General features: G+C 60.3%; 1 protein-coding gene across 1 annotated transcript in view; it reads right to left on the reverse strand.

Annotated features, from left to right (window-relative positions):
* The window catches only part of LOC139242376 (uncharacterized), a 56443-nt gene that overhangs the window by 5807 nt on the left and 32993 nt on the right, over nucleotides 1-17643 (reverse strand). The window lies entirely within an intron of this gene.

The following is a 17643-nucleotide window of genomic DNA, read 5'->3' on the forward strand; positions in this document are numbered from 1 at the left end:
AGTAAAGCTCCCTCTACACTGTCCCATCAAACACTCCCAGGGCAGGTACAGGGGGTTAGATACAGAGTAAAGCTCCCTCTACACTGTCCCAGCAAACACTCCCAGGGCAGGTACAGTGGGTTAGATACAGAGTAAAGCTCCCTCTACACTGTCCCATCAAACACTCCCAGGGCAGGTACAGCACGGGTTAGATACAGAGTAAAGCTCCCTCTATACTGTCCCATCAAACACACCCAGGGCAGGTACAGTGGGTTAGATACAGAGTAAAGCTCCCTCTACACTGTCCCATCAAACACTCCCAGAGCAGGTACAGCACGGGTTAGATACAGAGTAAAGCTCCCTCTACACTGTCCCATCAAACACTCCCAGGGCAGGTACAGTGGGTTAGATACAGAGTAAAGCTCCCTCTATACTGTCCCATCAAACACTCCCAGGGCAGGTACAGCACGGGTTAGATACAGAGTAAAGCTCCCTCTACACTGTCCCATCAAACACTCCCAGGGCAGGTACAGCATGGGTTAGATACAGAGTAAAGCTCCCTCTACACTGTCCCATCAAACACTTCCAGGGCAGGTACAGCATGGGTTAGCTACAGAGTAAAGCTCCCTCTACACTGTCCCATCAAACACTCCCAGGGCAGGTACAGCACGGGTTAGATACAGAGTAAAGCTCCCTCTACACTGTCCCATCAAACACTCCCGGGGCAGGTACAGGGGGTTAGATACAGAGTAAAGCTCCCTCTACACTGTCCCATCAAACTCTCCCAGGGCAGGTACAGGGGGTTAGATGCAGAGTAAAGCTCCCTCTACACTGTCCCATCAAACATCTCCCAGGGCAGGTACAGCACGGGTTAGATACAGAGTAAAGCTCCCTCTACACTGCCCCATCAAACACTCCCAGGGCAGGTACAGCACAGGTTAGATACACAATAAAGCTCCCTCTACACTGTCCCATCAAACACTCCCAGGGCAGGTACAGCACGGGTTAGATACAGAGTAAAGCTCCCTCTACACTGTCCCATCAAACACTCCCAGGGCAGGTACAGCACGGGTTAGATACAGAGTAAAGCTCCCTCTACACTGTCCCATCAAACACTCCCAGGGCAGGTACAGCACAGGTTAGATACAGAGTAAAGCTCACTCTACACTGTCCCATCAAAAACTCTCAGGACAGGTACAGCACGGGTTAGATACAGAGTAAAGCTCCCCCGACACTGTCCCATCAAACACTCCCAGGGCAGGTACAGCACGGGGTTAGATAGAGAGTAAAGCTCCCTCTACACTGTCCCATCAAACACTCCCAGGGTAGGTACAGGGGGTTAGATACAGAGTAAAGCTCCCTCTACACTGTCCCATCAAACACTCCCAGGGCAGGTACAGCACGGGTTAGATACAGAGTAAAGCTCCCTCTATACTGTCCCATCAAACACTCCCAGGACAGGTACAGGGGGTTAGATACAGAGTAAAGCTCCCTCTACACTGTCCCATCAAACACTCCCAGGGCAGGTACAGGGGGTTAGATACAGAGTAAAGCTCCCTCTACACTGTCCCATCAAACACTCCCAGGGCAGGTACAGCACGGGTTAGATACAGAGTAAAGCTCCCTCTACACTGTCCCATCAAACACTCTTAGGGCATGTACAGCATGGGGTTAGATACAGAGTAAAGCTCCCTCTACACTGTCCCATCAAACACTCCCAGGGACAGTGCTTCAACTTTCAATTATAAAGCATCGTTACTGTGGGTAAAACGTCCCCGTGATTTACAGGCACTGAGCCACAGAAGGAGATATTGGGACAGATGTCCCAAAGCTCGGTCAAAGAGGTCGGATTTAAGGAGCATCTTAAAAGGAGGAAAGAGAGGTCGAGAGGTGGAGGGGTTTGGGAGGGAGTTCCAGAGCTTGGGGCCCAGGCAGATTACCGATGTAGGTCAGCGAGCACAGGGTGATGGGAAAGTGGGACTTGGTGCGAGGTGGAACACTGAGCGGCCGAGTTTTGGATGAGCTGAAGTTTGTGGATGGGGGTAATGGGGAGGCCGGCCAGGAGTGCGTTGGAAGAGTCAAGTCCAGATATTGCAAAGGCATGGACGAGGGCTTCAGCAGCAGATAAGCTGAGGCAGTGTCCTAACTCGCATCCAGTCCCGTTCCCCCATCACCCCCTGTGCTCACTGCCCCGTGTCCTAACTCGCACCGAGTCTCACTCACCCATCACCCCCTGTGCTCACTGCCCCGTGTCCTAACTCGCACCAAGTCCCACTCACCCATCACCCCCTGTGCTCACTGACCCGTGTCCTAACTCGCACCAAGTCCCACTCACCCATCACCCCCTGTGCTCACTGCCCCGTGTCCTAACTCACACCCAGTCCCACTCACCCATCACCCCCTGTGCTCACTGACCCGTGTCCTAACTCACACCGAGTCCCACTCACCCATCACCCCCTGTTCTCACTGACCCCGTGTCCTAACTCGCACCGAGTCCCACTCACCCATCACCCCTGTTCTCACTGACCCCGTGTCCTAACTCGCACCGAGTCCCACTCACCCATCACCCCTGTTCTCACTGACCCCGTGTCCTAACTCGCACCGAGTCCCACTCACCCATCACCCCCTGTGCTCACTGCCCCGTGTCCTAACTCACATCGAGTCCCACTCACCCATCACCCCTGTTCTCACTGACCCCGTGTCCTAACTCGCACCGAGTCCCACTCACCCATCACCCCCTGTGCTCACTGCCCCGTGTCCTAACTCACACCGAGTCCCACTCACCCATCACCCCTGTTCTCACTGACGCCGTGTCCTAACTCGCACCGAGTCCCACTCACCCATCACCCCCTGTGCTCACTGACCCGTGTCCTAACTCGCACCGAGTCCCACTCACCCATCACCCCCTGTGCTCACTTCCCCGTGTCCCACTCACCGATCACCCCTGTGCTCGCTGACCCGTGTCCTAACTCGCACCGAGTCCCACTCACCCATCACCCCCTGTGCTCACTGCCCCGTGTCCCACTCACCGATCACCCCGTGCTCGCTGACCCGTGTCCTAACTCGCACCAAGTCCCACTCACCCATCACCCCCTGTGCTCACTGCCCCGTGTCCTAACTCGCACCGAGTCCCACTCACCCATCACCCCCTGTGCTCACTGCCCCGTGTCCTAACTCACACCGAGTCCCACTCACCCATCACCCCTGTTCTCACTGACCCCGTGTCCTAACTCGCACCGAGTCCCACTCACCCATCACCCCTGTTCTCACTGACCCCGTGTCCTAACTCGCACCGAGTCCCACTCACCCATCACCCCCTGTGCTCACTGCCCCGTGTCCTAACTCACATCGAGTCCCACTCACCCATCACCCCCTGTGCTCACTGCCCCGTGTCCTAACTCACACCGAGTCCCACTCACCCATCACCCCTGTTCTCACTGACCCCGTGTCCTAACTCGCACCGAGTCCCACTCACCCATCACCCCCTGTGCTCACTGCCCCGTGTCCTAACTCGCACCGAGTCCCACTCACCCATCACCCACTGTGCTCACTGCCCCCGTGTCCTAACTCACACCCAGTCCCACTCACCCATCACCCCCTGTGCTCACTGCCCCGTGTCCTAACTCACACCCAGTCCCACTCACCCATCACCCCCTGTGCTCACTGCCCCGTGTCCTAATTCGCACCGAGTCCCACTCACCCATCACCCCCTGTGCTCACTGCCCCGTGTCCTAACTCGCACCAAGTCCCACTCACCCATCACCCCCTGTGCTCGCTGCCCCGTGTCCTAACTCGCACCGAGTCCCACTCACCCATCACCCCCTATGCTCACTGCCCCGTGTCCTAACTCACACCGAGTCCCACTCACCCATCACCCCTGTGCTCGCTGACCCGTGTCCTAACTCGCACCAAGTCCAACTCACCCATCACCCCCTGTGCTCACTGCCCCGTGTCCTAACTCGCATCAAGTCCCACTCACCCATCACCCCCTGTGCTCACTGACCCCATGTCCTAACTCGCACCAAGTCCCACTCACCCATCACCACGTGCTCACTGCCCCGTGTCCTAACTCGCACCAAGTCCCACTCACCCATCACCCCCTGTGCTCACTGCCCCATGTCCTAACTCGCACCAAGTCCCACTCACCCATTACCCCGTGCTCACTGCCCCGTGTCCTAACTCGCATCAAGTCCCACTCACCCATCACCCCCTGTGCTCACTGACCCTATGTCCTAACTCGCACCAAGTCCCACTCACCCATCACCCCTGTGCTCACTGCCCCCGTGTCCTAACTCACACCGAGTCCCACTCACCCATCACCCCTGTGCTCACTGCCCCCGTGTCCTAACTCACACCGAGTCCCACTCACCCATCACCCCCTGTGCTCACTGCCCCGTGTCCTAACTCACACCGAGTCCCACTCACCCATCACCCCCTGTGCTCACTGCCCCGTGTCCTAACTCACACCCAGTCCCACTCACCCATCACCCACTGTGCTCACTGACCCCGTGTCCTAAGTCGCACCCAGTCCCACTCACCCATCACCCCCTGTGCTCACTGCCCCGTGTCCCACTCACCGATCACCCCTGTGCTCGCTGACCCGTGTTCTAACTCGCACCAAGTCCCACTCACCCATCACCCCGTGCTCACTGCCCCGTGTCCTAACTCGCATCAAGTCCCACTCACCCATCACCCCCTGTGCTCACTGCCCCGTGTCCTAACTCGCACCAAGTCCCACTCACCCATCACCCCTGTGCTCACTGCCCCGTGTCCTAACTCGCATCAAGTCCCACTCACCCATCACCCCCTGTGCTCACTGACCCCATGTCCTAACTCGCACCAAGTCCCACTCACCCATCACCCCCTGTGCTCACTGCCCCGTGTCCTAACTCGCACCAAGTCCCACTCACCCATCACCCCCTGTGCTCGCTGCCCCGTGTCCTAACTCGCATCAAGTCCAACTCACCCATCACCCCCTGTGCTCACTGCCCCGTGTCCTAACTCGCATCGAGTCCCACTCACCCATCACCCCCTGTGCTCACTGCCCCGTGTCCTAACTCACATCAAGTCCCACTCACCCATCACCCCTGTGCTCACTGACCCCATGTCCTAACTCGCACCAAGTCCCACTCACCCATCACCCCCTGTGCTCACTGCCCCGTGTCCTAACTCGCATCAAGTCCAACTCACCCATCACCCCCTGTGCTCACTGCCCCGTGTCCTAACTCGCATCAAGTCCCACTCACCCATCACCCGCTGTGCTCACTGCCCCCATGTCCTAACTCACACCAAGTCCAACTCACCCATCACCCCCTGTGCTCACTGCCCCCATGTCCTAACTCGCACCAAGTCCCACTCACCCATCACCCCCTGTGCTCACTGCCCCGTGTCCTAACTCACACCAAGTCCCACTCACCCATCACCCCCTGTGCTCACTGCCCCCGTGTCCTAACTCGCACCGAGTCCCACTCACCCATCACCCCCTGTGCTCACTGCCCCGTGTCCTAACTCACACCGAGTCCCACTCACCCATCACCCCTGTTCTCACTGACCCCGTGTCCTAACTCGCACCGAGTCCCACTCACCCATCACCCCCTGTGCTCACTGCCCCGTGTCCTAACTCACACAGAGTCCCACTCACCCATCACCCCTGTTCTCACTGACCCCGTGTCCTAACTCGCACCGAGTCCCACTCACCCATCACCCCCTGTGCTCACTGCCCCGTGTCCTAACTCACACCGTGTCCCACTCACCCATCACCCCTGTTCTCACTGACCCCGTGTCCTAACTCACACCGTGTCCCACTCACCCATCACCCCTGTTCTCACTGACCCCGTGTCCTAACTCGCACCGAGTCCCACTCACCCATCACCCACTGTGCTCACGGCCCCCGTGTCCTAACTCACACCCAGTCCCACTCACCCATCACCCCCTGTGCTCACTGCCCCGTGTCCTAACTCACACCCAGTCCCACTCACCCATCACCCCCTGTGCTCACTGCCCCGTGTCCTAATTCGCACCGAGTCCCACTCACCCATCACCCCTGTGCTCGCTGACCCGTGTCCTAACTCGCACCGAGGCTCACTCACCCATCACCCCTGTGCTCGCTGACCCGTGTCCTAACTCGCACCAAGTCCCACTCACCCATCACCCACTGTGCTCGCTGACCTGTGTCCTAACTCACACCGAGTCCCACTCACCCATCACCCCCTGTGCTCACTGCCCCGTGTCCTAACTCGCACCAAGTCCCACTCACCCATCACCCCCTGTGCTCGCTGCCCCGTGTCCTAACTCGCACCGAGTCCCACTCACCCATCACCCCCTATGCTCACTGCCCCGTGTCCTAACTCACACCGAGTCCCACTCACCCATCACCCCTGTCCTCGCTGACCCGTGTCCTAACTCGCACCAAGTCCAACTCACCCATCACCCCCTGTGCTCACTGCCCCGTGTCCTAACTCGCATCAAGTCCCACTCACCCATCACCCCCTGTGCTCACTGACCCCATGTCCTAACTCGCACCAAGTCCCACTCACCCATCACCACGTGCTCACTGCCCCGTGTCCTAACTCGCATCAAGTCCCACTCACCCATCACCCCCTCTGCTCACTGACCCCATGTCCTAACTCGCACCAAGTCCCACTCACCCATTACCCCGTGCTCACTGCCCCGTGTCCTAACTCGCATCAAGTCCCACTCACCCATCACCCCCTGTGCTCACTGACCCTATGTCCTAACTCGCACCAAGTCCCACTCACCCATCACCCCTGTGCTCACTGCCCCCGTGTCCTAACTCACACCGAGTCCCACTCACCCATCACCCCCTGTGCTCACTGCCCCCGTGTCCTAACTCACACCGAGTCCCACTCACCCATCACCCCCTGTGCTCACTGCCCCGTGTCCTAACTCACACCGAGTCCCACTCACCCATCACCCCCTGTGCTCACTGCCCCGTGTCCTAACTCACACCCAGTCCCACTCACCCATCACCCACTGTGCTCACTGACCCCGTGTCCTAAGTCGCACCCAGTCCCACTCACCCATCACCCCCTGTGCTCACTGCCCCGTGTCCCACTCACCGATCACCCCTGTGCTCGCTGACCCGTGTCCTAACTCGCACCGAGTCCCACTCACCCATCACCCCTGTGCTCGCTGACCCGTGTCCTAACTCGCACCGAGTCCCACTCACCCATCACCCCCTGTGCTCACTGACCCCGTGTCCGAACTCGCACCCAGTCCCACTCACCCATCACCCCCTGTGCTCACTGCCCCGTGTCCTAACTCGCACCGAGTCCCACTCACCCATCACCCCCTGTGCTCACTGCCCCGTGTCCTAACTCACACCGAGTCCCACTCACCCATCACCCCTGTGCTCACTGACCCCGTGTCCTAACTCGCACCAAGTCCCACTCACCCATCACCCACTGTGCTCACTGCCCCGTGTCCTAACTCGCACCGAGTCCCACTCACCCATCACCCCCTGTGCTCGCTGCCCCGTGTCCTAACTCGCACCAAGTCCCACTCACCCATCACCCCCTGTGCTCGCTGCCCCGTGTCCTAACTCGCATCAAGTCCAACTCACCCATCACCCCCTGTGCTCACTGCCCCGTGTCCTAACTCGCATCGAGTCCCACTCACCCATCACCCCCTGTGCTCACTGCCCCGTGTCCTAACTCACATCAAGTCCCACTCACCCATCACCCCCTGTGTTCACTGACCCCATGTCCTAACTCGCACCAAGTCCCACTCACCCATCACCCCCTGTGCTCACTGCCCCGTGTCCTAACTCGCATCAAGTCCCACTCACCCATCACCCCCTGTGCTCACTGACCCCATGTCCTAACTCGCACCAAGTCCCACTCACCCATCACCCCCTGTGCTCACTGCCCCGTGTCCTAACTCGCACCAAGTCCCACTCACCCATCACCCCTGTGCTCACTGACCCCATGTCCTAACTCGCACCAAGTCCCACTCACCCATCACCCCGTGCTCACTGCCCCGTGTCCTAACTCGCATCAAGTCCCACTCACCCATCACCCCCTGTGCTCACTGACCCCATGTCCTAACTCGCACCAAGTCCCACTCACCCATCACCCCCTGTGCTCACTGCCCCGTGTCCTAACTCGCATCAAGTCCAACTCACCCATCACCCCCTGTGCTCACTGCCCCGTGTCCTAACTCGCATCAAGTCCCACTCACCCATCACCCCCTGTGCTCACTGCCCCCATGTCCTAACTCACACCAAGTCCAACTCACCCATCACCCCCTGTGCTCACTGCCCCCATGTCCTAACTCGCACCAAGTCCCACTCACCCATCACCCCCTGTGCTCACTGCCCCGTGTCCTAACTCACACCAAGTCCCACTCACCCATCACCCCCTGTGCTCACTGCCCCCGTGTCCTAACTCGCACCCAGTCCCACTCACCCATCACCCCCTGTGCTCACTGCCCCGTGTCCTAACTCGCACCAAGTCCCACTCACCCATCACCCACTGTGCTCGCTGACCCGTGTCCTAACTCACACCGAGTCCCACTCACCCATCACCCCCTGTGCTCGCTGCCCCGTGTCCTAACTCGCACCAAGTCCCACTCACCCATCACCCCCTGTGCTCGCTGCCCCGTGTCCTAACTCGCATCAAGTCCAACTCACCCATCACCCCCTGTGCTCACTGCCCCGTGTCCTAACTCGCATCGAGTCCCACTCACCCATCACCCCCTGTGCTCACTGCCCCGTGTCCTAACTCACATCAAGTCCCACTCACCCATCACCCCTGTGCTCACTGACCCCATGTCCTAACTCGCACCAAGTCCCACTCACCCATCACCCCCTGTGCTCACTGCCCCGTGTCCTAACTCGCATCAAGTCCAACTCATCCATCACCCACTGTGCTCACTGCCCCGTGTCCTAACTCGCATCAAGTCCCACTCACCCATCACCCCCTGTGCTCACTGCCCCCATGTCCTAACTCACACCAAGTCCAACTCACCCATCACCCCCTGTGCTCACTGCTCCCATGTACTAACTCGCACAAAGTCCCACTCACCCATCACCCCCTGTGCTCACTGCCCCGTGTCCTAACTCACACCAAGTCCCACTCACCCATCACCCCCTGTGCTCACTGCCCCCGTGTCCTAACTCGCACCCAGTCCCACTCACCCATCACCCCCTGTGCTCACTGCCCCGTGTCCTAACTCACACCGAGTCCCACTCACCCATCACCCCTGTGCTCACTGCCCCGTGTCCTAACTCGCATCGAGTCCCACTCACCCATCACCCCCTGCCCCGTGTCCTAACTCGCCCCGAGTCCCGCTCACCCATCACCCCCTGTGCTCGCTGCCCTGTGTCCTAACTCACACCGAGTCCCACTCACCCATCACCCCTGTGCTCGCTGACCCGTGTCCTAACTCACACCGAGTCCCACTCACCCATCACCCCCTGTGCTCACTGCCCCGTGTCCTAACTCGCACCAAGTCCAACTCACCCATCACCCCCTGTGCTCACTGCCCCGTGTCCTAACTCACACCCAGTCGCACTCACCCATCACCCCCTGTGCTCACTGACCCCGTGTCCTAACTCACACCCAGTCCCACTCACCCATCACCCCCTGTGCTCACTGCCCCGTGTCCTAACTCACACCCAGTCCCACTCACCCATCACCCCCTGTGCTCACTGACCCCGTGTCCTAACTCACACCCAGTCCCACTCACCCATCACCCCCTGTGCTCACTGCCCCGTGTCCTAACTCACACCCAGTCCCACTCACCCATCACCCCCTGTGCTCACTGCCCCGTGTCCTAACTCACACCCAGTCCCACTCACCCATCACCCCCTGTGCTCACTGACCCTGTGTCCTAACTCGCACCAAGTCCCACTCACCCATCACCCCCTGTGCTCACTGCCCCGTGTCCTAACTTGCACCGAGTCCCACTCACCCATCACCCCCTGTGCTCGCTGACCTGTGTCCTAACTCACACCCAGTCCCACTCACCCATCACCCCCTGTGCTCACTGCCCCGTGTCCTCACTCACACCCAGTCCCACTCACCCATCACCCCCTGTGCTCACTGCCCCCGTGTCCTAACTCGCAGCAAGTCCCACTCACCCATCACCCGCTGTGCTCACTGCCCCGTGTCCTAACTCGCACCAAGTCCCACTCACCCATCACCCACTGTGCTCGCTACCCCGTGTCCTAACTCGCATCAAGTCCCACTCACCCATCACCCCCTGTGCTCACTGCCCCCATGTCCTAACTCACACCAAGTCCAACTCACCCATCACCCCCTGTGCTCACTGCCCCCATGTCCTAACTCGCACCAAGTCCCACTCACCCATCACCCCCTGTGCTCACTGCCCCGTGTCCTAACTCACACCAAGTCCCACTCACCCATCACCCCCTGTGCTCACTGCCCCGTGTCCTAACTCGCACCCAGTCCCACTCACCCATCACCCCCTGTGCTCACTGCCCCGTGTCCTAACTCGCACCAAGTCCCACTCACCCATCACCCACTGTGCTCGCTGACCCGTGTCCTAACTCACACCGAGTCCCACTCACCCATCACCCCCTGTGCTCGCTGCCCCGTGTCCTAACTCGCACCAAGTCCCACTCACCCATCACCCCCTGTGCTCGCTGCCCCGTGTCCTAACTCGCATCAAGTCCAACTCACCCATCACCCCCTGTGCTCACTGCCCCGTGTCCTAACTCGCATCGAGTCCCACTCACCCATCACCCCCTGTGCTCACTGCCCCGTGTCCTAACTCACATCAAGTCCCACTCACCCATCACCCCTGTGCTCACTGACCCCATGTCCTAACTCGCACCAAGTCCCACTCACCCATCACCCCCTGTGCTCACTGCCCCGTGTCCTAACTCGCATCAAGTCCAACTCACCCATCACCCCCTGTGCTCACTGCCCCCATGTCCTAACTCGCACCAAGTCCCACTCACCCATCACCCCCTGTGCTCACTGCCCCGTGTCCTAACTCACACCAAGTCCCACTCACCCATCACCCCCTGTGCTCACTGCCTCCGTGTCCTAACTCGCACCCAGTCACACTCACCCATCACCCCCTGTGCTCACTGCCCCGTGTCCTAAATCGCACCAAGTCCCACTCACCCATCACCCACTGTGCTCGCTGACCCGTGTCCTAACTCACACCGAGTCCCACTCACCCATCACCCCCTGTGCTCGCTGCCCCGTGTCCTAACTCGCACCAAGTCCCACTCACCCATCACCCCCTGTGCTCGCTACCCCGTGTCCTAACTCGCACCAAGTCCCACTCACCCATCACCCCCTGTGCTCACTGCCCCGTGTCCTAACTCGCACCGAGTCCCACTCACCCATCACCCCCTGTGCTCACTGCCCCGTGTCCTAACTCGCACCAAGTCCCACTCACCCATCACCCACTGTGCTCACTGCCCCGTGTCCTAACTCGCACCGAGTCCCACTCACCCATCACCCCCTGTGCTCGCTGCCCCGTGTCCTAACTCGCACCAAGTCCCACTCACCCATCACCCCCTGTGCTCGCTGCCCCGTGTCCTAACTCGCATCAAGTCCAACTCACCCATCACCCCCTGTGCTCACTGCCCCGTGTCCTAACTCGCATCGAGTCCCACTCACCCATCACCCCCTGTGCTCACTGACCCCATGTCCTAACTCGCACCAAGTCCCACTCACCCATCACCCCCTGTGCTCACTGCCCCGTGTCCTAACTCGCACCAAGTCCCACTCACCCATCACCCCTGTGCTCACTGACCCCATGTCCTAACTCGCACCAAGTCCCACTCACCCATCACCCCGTGCTCACTGCCCCGTGTCCTAACTCGCATCAAGTCCCACTCACCCATCACCCCCTGTGCTCACTGACCCCATGTCCTAACTCGCACCAAGTCCCACTCACCCATCACCCCCTGTGCTCACTGCCCCGTGTCCTAACTCGCACCAAGTCCCACTCACCCATCACCCCTGTGCTCACTGCCCCGTGTCCTAACTCGCATCAAGTCCCACTCACCCATCACCCCCTGTGCTCACTGACCCCATGTCCTAACTCGCACCAAGTCCCACTCACCCATCACCCCCTGTGCTCACTGCCCCGTGTCCTAACTCGCATCAAGTCCAACTCACCCATCACCCCCTGTGCTCACTGCCCCGTGTCCTAACTCGCATCAAGTCCCACTCACCCATCACCCCCTGTGCTCACTGCCCCCATGTCCTAACTCACACCAAGTCCAACTCACCCATCACCCCCTGTGCTCACTGCCCCCATGTCCTAACTCGCACCAAGTCCCACTCACCCATCACCCCCTGTGCTCACTGCCCCGTGTCCTAACTCACACCAAGTCCCACTCACCCATCACCCCCTGTGCTCACTGCCCCCGTGTCCTAACTCGCACCCAGTCCCACTCACCCATCACCCCCTGTGCTCACTGCCCCGTGTCCTAACTCGCACCAAGTCCCACTCACCCATCACCCACTGTGCTCGCTGACCCGTGTCCTAACTCACACCGAGTCCCACTCACCCATCACCCCCTGTGCTCGCTGCCCCGTGTCCTAACTCGCACCAAGTCCCACTCACCCATCACCCCCTGTGCTCGCTGCCCCGTGTCCTAACTCGCATCAAGTCCAACTCACCCATCACCCCCTGTGCTCACTGCCCCGTGTCCTAACTCACACCGAGTCCCACTCACCCATCACCCCTGTTCTCACTGACCCCGTGTCCTAACTCGCACCGAGTCCCACTCACCCATCACCCCCTGTGCTCACTGCCCCGTGTCCTAACTCACACCGAGTCCCACTCACCCATCACCCCTGTTCTCACTGACCCCGTGTCCAAACTCGCACCGAGTCCCACTCACCCATCACCCCCTGTGCTCACTGCCCCGTGTCCTAACTCACACCGTGTCCCACTCACCCATCACCCCTGTTCTCACTGACCCCGTGTCCTAACTCACACCGTGTCCCACTCACCCATCACCCCTGTTCTCACTGACCCCGTGTCCTAACTCGCACCGAGTCCCACTCACCCATCACCCACTGTGCTCACGGCCCCCGTGTCCTAACTCACACCCAGTCCCACTCACCCATCACCCCCTGTGCTCACTGCCCCGTGTCCTAACTCACACCCAGTCCCACTCACCCATCACCCCCTGTGCTCACTGCCCCGTGTCCTAATTCGCACCGAGTCCCACTCACCCATCACCCCTGTGCTCGCTGACCCGTGTCCTAACTCGCACCGAGTCTCACTCACCCATCACCCCTGTGCTCGCTGACCCGTGTCCTAACTCGCACCAAGTCCCACTCACCCATCACCCACTGTGCTCGCTGACCTGTGTCCTAACTCACACCGAGTCCCACTCACCCATCACCCCCTGTGCTCACTGCCCCGTGTCCTAACTCGCACCAAGTCCCACTCACCCATCACCCCCTGTGCTCGCTGCCCCGTGTCCTAACTCGCACCGAGTCCCACTCACCCATCACCCCCTATGCTCACTGCCCCGTGTCCTAACTCACACCGAGTCCCACTCACCCATCACCCCTGTCCTCGCTGACCCGTGTCCTAACTCGCACCAAGTCCAACTCACCCATCACCCCCTGTGCTCACTGCCCCGTGTCCTAACTCGCATCAAGTCCCACTCACCCATCACCCCCTGTGCTCACTGACCCCATGTCCTAACTCGCACCAAGTCCCACTCACCCATCACCACGTGCTCACTGCCCCGTGTCCTAACTCGCATCAAGTCCCACTCACCCATCACCCCCTCTGCTCACTGACCCCATGTCCTAACTCGCACCAAGTCCCACTCACCCATTACCCCGTGCTCACTGCCCCGTGTCCTAACTCGCATCAAGTCCCACTCACCCATCACCCCCTGTGCTCACTGACCCTATGTCCTAACTCGCACCAAGTCCCACTCACCCATCACCCCTGTGCTCACTGCCCCCGTGTCCTAACTCACACCGAGTCCCACTCACCCATCACCCCCTGTGCTCACTGCCCCCGTGTCCTAACTCACACCGAGTCCCACTCACCCATCACCCCCTGTGCTCACTGCCCCGTGTCCTAACTCACACCGAGTCCCACTCACCCATCACCCCCTGTGCTCACTGCCCCGTGTCCTAACTCACACCCAGTCCCACTCACCCATCACCCACTGTGCTCACTGACCCCGTGTCCTAAGTCGCACCCAGTCCCACTCACCCATCACCCCCTGTGCTCACTGCCCCGTGTCCCACTCACCGATCACCCCTGTGCTCGCTGACCCGTGTCCTAACTCGCACCGAGTCCCACTCACCCATCACCCCTGTGCTCGCTGACCCGTGTCCTAACTCGCACCGAGTCCCACTCACCCATCACCCCCTGTGCTCACTGACCCCGTGTCCGAACTCGCACCCAGTCCCACTCACCCATCACCCCCTGTGCTCACTGCCCCGTGTCCTAACTCGCACCGAGTCCCACTCACCCATCACCCCCTGTGCTCACTGCCCCGTGTCCTAACTCACACCGAGTCCCACTCACCCATCACCCCCTGTGCTCACTGACCCCGTGTCCTAACTCGCACCAAGTCCCACTCACCCATCACCCACTGTGCTCACTGCCCCGTGTCCTAACTCGCACCGAGTCCCACTCACCCATCACCCCCTGTGCTCGCTGCCCCGTGTCCTAACTCGCACCAAGTCCCACTCACCCATCACCCCCTGTGCTCGCTGCCCCGTGTCCTAACTCGCATCAAGTCCAACTCACCCATCACCCCCTGTGCTCACTGCCCCGTGTCCTAACTCGCATCGAGTCCCACTCACCCATCACCCCCTGTGCTCACTGCCCCGTGTCCTAACTCACATCAAGTCCCACTCACCCATCACCCCCTGTGTTCACTGACCCCATGTCCTAACTCGCACCAAGTCCCACTCACCCATCACCCCCTGTGCTCACTGCCCCGTGTCCTAACTCGCATCAAGTCCCACTCACCCATCACCCCCTGTGCTCACTGACCCCATGTCCTAACTCGCACCAAGTCCCACTCACCCATCACCCCCTGTGCTCACTGCCCCGTGTCCTAACTCGCACCAAGTCCCACTCACCCATCACCCCTGTGCTCACTGACCCCATGTCCTAACTCGCACCAAGTCCCACTCACCCATCACCCCGTGCTCACTGCCCCGTGTCCTAACTCGCATCAAGTCCCACTCACCCATCACCCCCTGTGCTCACTGACCCCATGTCCTAACTCGCACCAAGTCCCACTCACCCATCACCCCCTGTGCTCACTGCCCCGTGTCCTAACTCGCATCAAGTCCAACTCACCCATCACCCCCTGTGCTCACTGCCCCGTGTCCTAACTCGCATCAAGTCCCACTCACCCATCACCCCCTGTGCTCACTGCCCCCATGTCCTAACTCGCACCAAGTCCCACTCACCCATCACCCCCTGTGCTCACTGCCCCGTGTCCTAACTCACACCAAGTCCCACTCACCCATCACCCCCTGTGCTCACTGCCCCCGTGTCCTAACTCGCACCCAGTCCCACTCACCCATCACCCCCTGTGCTCACTGCCCCGTGTCCTAACTCGCACCAAGTCCCACTCACCCATCACCCACTGTGCTCGCTGACCCGTGTCCTAACTCACACCGAGTCCCACTCACCCATCACCCCCTGTGCTCGCTGCCCCGTGTCCTAACTCGCACCAAGTCCCACTCACCCATCACCCCCTGTGCTCGCTGCCCCGTGTCCTAACTCGCATCAAGTCCAACTCACCCATCACCCCCTGTGCTCACTGCCCCGTGTCCTAACTCGCATCGAGTCCCACTCACCCATCACCCCCTGTGCTCACTGCCCCGTGTCCTAACTCACATCAAGTCCCACTCACCCATCACCCCTGTGCTCACTGACCCCATGTCCTAACTCGCACCAAGTCCCACTCACCCATCACCCCCTGTGCTCACTGCCCCGTGTCCTAACTCGCATCAAGTCCAACTCATCCATCACCCACTGTGCTCACTGCCCCCGTGTCCTAACTCGCACCCAGTCCCACTCACCCATCACCCCCTGTGCTCACTGCCCCGTGTCCTAACTCACACCGAGTCCCACTCACCCATCACCCCTGTGCTCGCTGACCCTTGTCCTAACTCACACCGAGTCCCACTCACCCATCACCCCCTGTGCTCACTGCCCCGTGTCCTAACTCGCATCGAGTCCCACTCACCCATCACCCCCTGCCCCGTGTCCTAACTCGCCCCGAGTCCCGCTCACCCATCACCCCCTGTGCTCGCTGCCCTGTGTCCTAACTCACACCGAGTCCCACTCACCCATCACCCCTGTGCTCGCTGACCCGTGTCCTAACTCACACCGAGTCCAACTCACCCATCACCCCCTGTGCTCACTGCCCCGTGTCCTAACTCGCACCAAGTCCAACTCACCCATCACCCCCTGTGCTCACTGCCCCGTGTCCTAACTCACACCCAGTCGCACTCACCCATCACCCCCTGTGCTCACTGACCCCGTGTCCTAACTCACACCCAGTCCCACTCACCCATCACCCCCTGTGCTCACTGCCCCGTGTCCTAACTCACACCCAGTCCCACTCACCCATCACCCCCTGTGCTCACTGACCCCGTGTCCTAACTCACACCCAGTCCCACTCACCCATCACCCCCTGTGCTCACTGCCCCGTGTCCTAACTCACACCCAGTCCCACTCACCCATCACCCCCTGTGCTCACTGCCCCGTGTCCTAACTCACACCCAGTCCCACTCACCCATCACCCCCTGTGCTCACTGACCCTGTGTCCTAACTCGCACCAAGTCCCACTCACCCATCACCCCCTGTGCTCACTGCCCCGTGTCCTAACTTGCACCGAGTCCCACTCACCCATCACCCCCTGTGCTCGCTGACCTGTGTCCTAACTCACACCCAGTCCCACTCACCCATCACCCCCTGTGCTCACTGCCCCGTGTCCTCACTCACACCCAGTCCCACTCACCCATCACCCCCTGTGCTCACTGCCCCCGTGTCCTAACTCGCAGCAAGTCCCACTCACCCATCACCCGCTGTGCTCACTGCCCCGTGTCCTAACTCGCACCAAGTCCCACTCACCCATCACCCACTGTGCTCGCTACCCCGTGTCCTAACTCGCATCAAGTCCCACTCACCCATCACCCCCTGTGCTCACTGCCCCCATGTCCTAACTCACACCAAGTCCAACTCACCCATCACCCCCTGTGCTCACTGCCCCCATGTCCTAACTCGCACCAAGTCCCACTCACCCATCACCCCCTGTGCTCACTGCCCCGTGTCCTAACTCACACCAAGTCCCACTCACCCATCACCCCCTGTGCTCACTGCCCCGTGTCCTAACTCGCACCCAGTCCCACTCACCCATCACCCCCTGTGCTCACTGCCCCGTGTCCTAACTCGCACCAAGTCCCACTCACCCATCACCCACTGTGCTCGCTGACCCGTGTCCTAACTCACACCGAGTCCCACTCACCCATCACCCCCTGTGCTCGCTGCCCCGTGTCCTAACTCGCACCAAGTCCCACTCACCCATCACCCCCTGTGCTCGCTGCCCCGTGTCCTAACTCGCATCAAGTCCAACTCACCCATCACCCCCTGTGCTCACTGCCCCATGTCCTAACTCGCATCGAGTCCCACTCACCCATCACCCCCTGT

This window comes from Pristiophorus japonicus, unplaced genomic scaffold, assembly GCF_044704955.1.
Source record: "Pristiophorus japonicus isolate sPriJap1 unplaced genomic scaffold, sPriJap1.hap1 HAP1_SCAFFOLD_1300, whole genome shotgun sequence".
Taxonomy (NCBI): domain Eukaryota; kingdom Metazoa; phylum Chordata; class Chondrichthyes; family Pristiophoridae; genus Pristiophorus; species Pristiophorus japonicus.